Source organism: Canis lupus, chromosome 21 (genome assembly GCF_011100685.1).
Source record: "Canis lupus familiaris isolate Mischka breed German Shepherd chromosome 21, alternate assembly UU_Cfam_GSD_1.0, whole genome shotgun sequence".
Classification (NCBI taxonomy): domain Eukaryota; kingdom Metazoa; phylum Chordata; class Mammalia; order Carnivora; family Canidae; genus Canis; species Canis lupus.
Genome location: NC_049242.1, coordinates 32162642 through 32170529, shown reverse-complemented (window position 1 = coordinate 32170529; position 7888 = coordinate 32162642). Strand labels below are relative to the sequence as shown.

The following is a 7888-nucleotide window of genomic DNA, read 5'->3' as shown; positions in this document are numbered from 1 at the left end:
CCCCTTGCCTAGCCAGACCATGGTCAGTCAGGGCCTCTCTCAGGGCCTGGGTCTTGGCTACTTCAGTTGGGAATCCAATGGGATCAGGATGGAGGGGCCCTGGGACAGCAAGCAGACAGCCCAGGATGCCGACAGTAATAAGCAGAGCTGGGATGAAGCAGGGGGCCAGGTGGAGACTGGGAAGAGGAGCCCACCAGAAGAGACAGAGGGCAGGAGTGTGGAGCTGCCACGGGCAGAGGCCTTGCTCCCATGCGGAGGGAACCCCTCCAATCTGGGGCAGGTGGAGGAACAGAGCCTCCCTGTTCACCTGTCTAGAACCTGAGGCTATGGGAGGGCTGTGGGACCCCATGTAGTGATGGGGAAGGGGTGAGGTCCGTGAGAGTGGGTGGGTGGGTGGGGGGACCCAAGGGTGAGGTCCTTGGGCTAAAGGCAGGGGTGCCGAATGCTTACCGATCTCTTCGGTGGCCCCGTTTCAGGGGCCCAGGCTTCCTGTGTCGCTTTGAATGCTGAGATCCCATGGGCCAGGGAGTGCCTCCTGGGAACAAAACCTCTGTCTCGGCAAAAGGGTGCAAACCCAGGAAGAAAGCAAGAGGGTCCCACCCTCCATGGCAGCCAAAGGCTGGGGTGAGTCTGGAGGCTGGTGCTGCTTCAGGCTGCACACAAAGACCTGGAGCCTGTTGCAGTTCCTTATACTCCTCAGCTCCTGACCGAAGCTGCCACAAGCCACCTGGGTGGCTCCCTCCGTTACCATGGCAACCGTCACACTAACAACTGCCACCACAGATTCACTAGGACATAGAAACCCTCTCTGCTGGTCACGGTCCCCCTCCCAAACCCTTCAGGACCAGACTGAGTCCCTAAGGCCTCAGTGGCCATGCCACTCAGGGACACCCAACTGCTCGTTTCCACGGGAACACAGAGACCCTGTATGCCTGCATCTGTGGTTACTATAGCAACCCCAGCAAGGCCAGGTGCACTGAGCACAAAGCCCCCTCTGGAGGAACCACAGCCAGAAAACACACTCCCTGCTGCTTTGTGGTCTGCCCATGTTGGTAGCAGGCTCTGTGCCAGTGGACGCCCACACGGGGTCTTTGAGAGACTGACGCGGGTCTAGGATTTCCTTGTCTGTGTCCTCAGCCTCTTGTCCTCCCACTCCTTCTAAAGGGCACCTGAGTGATCTTCCCCCTCACAGGGCTTCACCTCCCACAACCCCCGGCACCCCCCCCCCCCCGCTTTTTTTGAGAGGAAGAGAGAGAGAGAGAGAGCAAGCACACATGGGATGGGAAGGGCAGAGGGAGATGGAGAATCCCAAGCAGGCTCTTCACCCAGTGCCGAGCCTGATGTGGGGCTCAGCCTCACAACCTGAGATCATGACCTGAGCCGAAATCAAGAGTTGGATGCTCAATCAAGTCACCCAGACGTTCCCACCTCCCACAAGCCAAGAACAACCACGCCTGCATCGTGGGCCCACTCCTCTCTCCTAATCTCCGGAACCCTCCATCCACCTGCTCTCTGGACACATCCCCCTGAGTGTCCCTCACAGCAGCTCACACTGAAGTATGCAGCTTAGGACTTCCTGTGAGTCTGAGCATTTATCTTACCTATTCCGTCTCTGTGAGTGACACATTGGGCTCCCAAGGCGCCAGCATAGCCTCCTGCTTGTTCCTGTCCACCTTCCCTGCCCAGGCAGGCTATCATGAAGCCCTTTTGATGTCAGCCAGTGGGCATCTGTCAACTCCCTTCCCGAGGTCCACATCCCTGGTACGGTCAGTGTCCTTGTTGCCCGGATATGGCATCAGGATGCTGTCTGCCTCCAATGTGCTCTTCTCGAGGCCCTCCACCACTGGCACCCGAGTAGGTGTTCTAAATGCAAATCTGGTCCTGTCTCCCGATCCTGCTGAAGCCCTTCAGAGGATCCCCACTGCATCAGGATAGAAGCTAAGCTGATGTACTCTGCCCAAGTCCTGGCAGCCCCTCCAGCCCCCTGCGACCAGGTGCCCATGCTAACTCTGGGGTCATATCACCTCTCCCTCTCTCCCCTACCTCCACTCCACTTCTTCCCCTTTCTTGCCCAGTCCTGGCCATGTTCTTGCAAAAATGATACCCAGACTTTCAAGGAGGTGCCTAGATCAATGATTAGGAATCTCTGGGATGTAATTTCAAATTTCCGAGGGGAAAATGACATCTAGATGCAAAACCAGACATTGCTGACTCCGCTGTGACTAGATCTGAGAACCTCAGCCCCTTGGTCTGTGAAGCTGACAGAGAAAGACCCATCGAGACAGTGTAGATGGCCTGGATGGGAGACAACTCTCATGGCTTCCGGAAAGCAGGAGATCACAGACCATCAGCTGACAAGGGCACCTCAACCCTGCCCCTTCATGTCAGATGGGAACATCTGGCTCAGTGGGAGGAAGGGTCCAAGACAGGTCTCCTAATTCTGCTGGTGGTTCTCTCCACTCTGACATGTGCCGCAAAGCTCCAAAGCCCGTGTGGGGACGTCAGCACAAAGGGTTCGTGTGCAGATGTGCTGCATGGGGCTGGCTCCAGGTAGGGGAGCATCAGTGTGTGCCCACCTGGAACTAGAGACCTCATCCCTCCATCTCTCATAACTTCTCTTGCAGGTCTTCTGTCCGACTGCAGGCAGAACAGAACCTTCCAGTCAGAGGGTGTCTCAAACCAATACTCAGGCCAGTACTTCTCAAAGGCAAGGTGCTCCTGTTCTCCCTCCTGCTCAAGCTCTTAGGCCCATACAAGAAGGCAGGGAATGTGGACCAGGGAAAGCCACATCCACTGTAAGCGAAGCCAGCTGCCTCACCTCCAGGTTGGTGGGGTACAGAATGGGGGGCAGCCTCAGGACACTCTGGGACAAGTCACCATCACGGCCACATCCAGGGGTCAGAAGTCCTTTGGAAGCTAAGCTGATGGACAGGTGATTATGAAACCTCTCTATGCACATTCCCAGCATAGGTGAGCTCACTCCTTCTAGAGCAGTCCCTCCATCTCAGCAGCTGGCAATTCAATTGCTTCTTCACTTCAAGCCCAAATACGCTTTCATTTGGTTCTAGTTCTGTCCTCCAGAGCCCCACAGAGTGTGACTTTTCAGTCTGTCACGGTGCTTTGCAGTTCAAAGCACTTTTACATGTGTTAGCTCTTAATGGTGAGCATGACTCTCTGGGAGGGCATAATCGACAGTATTTCCCACAAGGGGAAACTGAGGCCCAGGGAGGAAGTGTCGTGCCCCGTAAGTGGCAGAGTGGGCCCTGGATGGCTGCCAGGCTGGGTGACGGAGAGCGTGCCAGCTCTGTGGTGCCGTAGAGGCCTCGGAAGGGAGAAGGGAGCTCGCCGAGCAGCGTGGTGAGGGCCGGAGTGCTTCAGTCCTGTTTCCCCTGAGACCCTCGGGCCTCCTACCATGACGGCAACCAGACACTGAGTGGCCAAACTACAGGGCCTGGACCTTGACATGACAATGCCCTAAGTCCTGGGTACGATTTGGCATCTTGGGCACCCCGTCCACACTGATCTTCCTGAAATGTTGGTTTAACCCCTTGGCGAGCTGAGCCGGCCAGGGGGGAAGGGCGGGGGTGGGGAGCTGGCCTCCTCCTGTGCAGGTGCACCTCAGCTCACAGATTCTGCTCAGCAGAACAAAAGCCCTTCAGGGGAGTAGACCTGCCCTCTGCGGGAGGCTGGCCAGCCAGCACCCACGTTTACTTCAGCTCGTTGCCTCCCTGTCACAAACAGATCATCATGGGCTTCCTTGAGCTCCACGCTGTCCCCTCCCTGGGAGGGATTCAGAAAGATGGGACGCTCTCCATGTCCACGCATGCGCAGCACTGTGTTAGCTTTGAGTTTCACGCATCAGAGACTCTGTGGGGCACGTGGGCACTCACCCAGCCCTGGCTGGACAAGATCACGTGGGGCAGGAGGGAGGCCTGCTTCTTCTGTCTGGCCATACCACAGCAGTTACCATGGCAACGTGCTGCCTTTGGAGGGGTCTGAAGGCTGAAGCAGGCCTGGGGGGCTGGCGCGGAGGGTGGGCACCAGGAAGGCCAGGGCAGGGTGGGGCCCCTCTCAGACAGAAGCTGAGCCCAGACCAGAGGTAGTAGGTGGAAAGAAAGGAAGGGAGCAGAAGTTAGGGCCCCACAGGAAGTGAGGGGGAGTTGCATGAGGGGCCAAAAGACTCAGCCATCAGGAGAGCACTTAGGCCAAATTAAATGCAAAAATACCCCCATACACAAAACATACACATTTTAAACTGAGACAGGGTTCTCTGGGGCTGGAATTAGTGTGAGGCAGTGAGGCCAAATCCTGCAATCGAGGGTTGGCTTCTCGATTAACATTTTGGTTTTGTTCATTATGGACGTTTTTGCATTAATTTTTTAAAATTTTATTTATTTATTATTTATTAATTTATGATAGACAAAGAGAGAGAGAGGCAGAGACGCAGGCAGAGGGAGAAGCAGGCCCCACGCCAGGAGCCCGACGCGGGCCTCGATCCTGGGACTCCGGGATCGCACCCTGGGCCAAAGGCAGGCGCCAAACCGCTGAACCACCCAGGGATCCCCCTGTTTTTGCATTAATTTTGATTTTTAAAAAGTATTGCACTGAAATATAAGCTGTGTCAATTACTGAGATTTTTGGTGGTTGCTTAAATTTGTACCTGAGGTAAAGGCCCCACGCGCCTCACACTAGTCTCAGGCCTGAAGGGGAGGGCAGAGGAGTCAGGGGCAAGAGAGACTCTGCGGCAGATGAAAACACATCATGTGACAAGAAGTCAGGAGACAAGCGTTCACGTCTGCAAACTGCAGGGATTCCTGTCAGTTCTCACAGAATCAGATTCAGATTTCCTGAGATTCTGCAACACGAAGACTGCCATTGATGAGCAAGGTGCCCGACGTGCACACGGGTCCCTACGCATGGGGGTGACAGTGACTCAGAAGGTGGCTCCCATCTCTTGCCCTCCCTCAGGCTGGCTGCTTAATGGAGGGGAGGGGAGGAAAGGGGATGGGGGGGGGAGGAGAGAGGGGAAAAGGGAATGGAGGGGGCGAGGGGGCGGGAAGGGAAGAGGCTGGCAGTTCTGCACGCTACGGAGCAGGAACAGCAGATTAGCTGTAATTGCCTGAAGCTGAGAGAGGCTGTTGATAAATGTTACTAATAATCAACCTTCAGATCTGACACCCAGCTCAGGCTGGGATTACTGTTTTGAATGGAAATCGAACCCAAACCAGTAATTACCCTAGTGAACGATGCCAGTCTTACCGTGGAGCCTGCTCCAGGCAGGGAAATGGCACCTGTGTGTCAGTGTCAGTCCACCAGGGGAGACTCTGCAAGGGGTCCCTTCCCAGGGTCACACCCAAGAGCACAAGCTGGCCTGGCCTCCACGGACTTAATGGGACACAGCCTCCACCCTTCTTCCTAGGAACTACAGTGAGCAAGGGATGCTTGACAATCATCCTTAGTCTCTAGGTGGGGTCCAGACCTCAGACCTCGCTCACACTGTCCACCGCTTGGTAAGGTGGCGGCTGTTCTAACACTGCCTAACACTGATGCAGCCCTCCACCCTCCATCTGGGACACTAGGAGAGCCACACAGTTGGGCCCCGTTAGACTGGGAAGCTCCTGGAATGGCCCAAGCTGGGGCCAAGTGAGAGGGGCAAGGCCACGATAGATTCTAGAGCCTGTCCCACTCCCTATTTCTGTTCCCGGTGAGTATGTGCTTACTCCCAGTGCCAGACAACACCAGGTGTGCCTGGAAACTCTCCCCGGGAACAAGCAGCATCCTATGGCCCGAGCCTGTGTCGCCTGAGCACCTCCTTCTCTCTAGAGGCCCCCTAGAACACTGGCACCAACAGAAGCAGGCCAGAAGGTGGAAAGCTACCCCTGTCTCTGAGCCAGCTCCCCTCCTAGGGTGCGTGTGCCTGGATCTCTGGCTCCTACCGGGCTTCCCAGCAGGACAGCCACAGTTGAAACTGCCCAGGCCAAGGCAGAGCAGGCTCAGGACCCCCATGGAACACGGTCTCGCACAAGGGGAAGGGGTAGTGTACCCATCCTCCCCCCACCCCCACCACTTCCCAAGGCTCGGGGGAAGAAGATGAAGGGAAAAAGCAAGCCAGTCTCTCGCCCCCTGCCCCTATCCAGGCCCAGAGTCAACTCTCTCCAGCACACTTGCTCCAGTGGTGAGCAGTGATGGCAATGCTCTCTCTGCTGTGCATCACTCACCACCAAACACCCTCTCTGCTGTGCTGAGCCCTGTGGTCCAGAGAATAAGACAGTCCCTGCCTTCAGGGGAGCCCTGTTGGGGACGAGGAGAAGTAAGTAGGTAATGATCATTAGGACTGCAGGTCATCCCTAGTGACCCCTTTTGACTCTCAAGTAAAAATGCCCTGGAGTCTGGAGGTATTGATGAGCTGCCTCAGTAGGCACAGAGCTGGTCAGGTCTGGCAGGATTCAGAATGTGGGGGAGCACAGCCTTGCAGGCTGTGATTAGATAGACTAAGGGTGACTGTCAACACCCAGAACCCTCCCCAGCAGAAACCGGCACCTCAAGGGTGCCACCTAGTGATGGCACGGCAGGAATGCAGCTCCATCGTCAGGCCTTGGGGTTTCCCTTGGCTCCTTTCCCTCCCCTGAACTCAGCTGTGTGAACAGGAACTGAGGAAAAGGGTTTAGTTTTGTTCACAAAGGCTTAAGGTTTAGAGTAGAGAGGGCACAATGGGCCCAGAGTCTGGAAGCTATAGGACAGCAGGCAGGGGAGGGGCCCTGCTCTGGAGCTCCCCGGCTCCCCTCAGAGCATGCTGGTGTCCTATAATTTATCTGTTCACACAGCACTGTCGCCCCACCATTCCACTAGGACCTCAGCTGTCACCTGCTCCTGGCCTGGCCCACAGGAAGATGTGACAGGAAGCCCACACTAGGAACTGACCTGCCCAGCCTCCCAGGTGCCTGGTTTAGGGGTCGTAGAAAAACCGTGCTCACCATCAGCTAACTCGCCTTGCTCCTATGGCCTAGGAGGGGGTTGCCTTTCAGTGTAGGGTCAGGCAGGGGTACTGCTGGGGCTCAACTCGCAGCTCTCAGATAACCTATTGGATTTGGGAATACTTGTTGCCCTGTTATTTTCCTTTCTTGCCAGAGAAAGTAGTAGTGACCAGATGTGAGGCGGTGGTCCCCAAAGTCTGTGTTCCCAGGTCTGGAGAGCACTTGGCCTGGGTGAGCCAGTGGCTGGGGAACGTGGAGGAAGGCAGGAAGAAACCAGCCCAGGTGTAGGGCAGAAAGGAGCAAGGACTGAGGAGTATCTTGGGGGGGGGGCGCAAATGTTTCCTTAAAGGCCCAGATAGTACATATTCTAGGCTTGCAAGCTGAGATACTCAACCGTGAGGCTGTAGTGCGAGAACCACCAAAGACAATATGTAAACAAATAGGCATGCCTGCGTTCCAATAAACTATTTACAAAAAACAGGCTGGTGATCCAGTCCAACCTACTGCCCACCACAGGGGCTGTCCACGTTGGACCACCCGAGGCCACAGCCCAACATGCCAACGTGTACCAGATGCTCGACGGAGCACCAGCCCACCTCACCAGTGTGGTCTCTCAGGGCAAGGCTGGGTATGGTGTCACAGGGCAAAAGGTGCAGGGGCTGGAGCAGAAGAGGTCAGGGTGGTGAGGAGCATGGCCAGCTGGGACCCCCAGACCTCAGTCCTGCCCTCCCCCTTTCCCAGCATTCAGGGCTCCGACACTCACCTGCAGTGGGAGGCTCTGGGCAGTCGCCACTACTCCCCTTCCTTCCCCTAGGGGGTCTCTGTCCGGCTAGCTGATGCCCCTCCAGCCCCTTCCCAAGCAGGAAACCCCCAAAGCCAGGCGGGCGGATGGGACTGAACTGCCCCAAAGCCCT

The 7888-nt window shown here is 56.2% G+C and overlaps 1 long non-coding RNA gene across 1 annotated transcript; it reads left to right on the top strand.

Moving 5' to 3' along the window:
- The first annotated feature begins 1334 nt into the window (after positions 1-1334).
- On the top strand, positions 1335-4478 carry LOC119865000. The gene is made up of 3 exons (XR_005375723.1): positions 1335-1578; positions 2625-2932; positions 4420-4478. It is a non-coding gene; the product is annotated as an uncharacterized LOC119865000 (long non-coding RNA).
- Positions 4479-7888: the final 3410 nt, after the last annotated feature.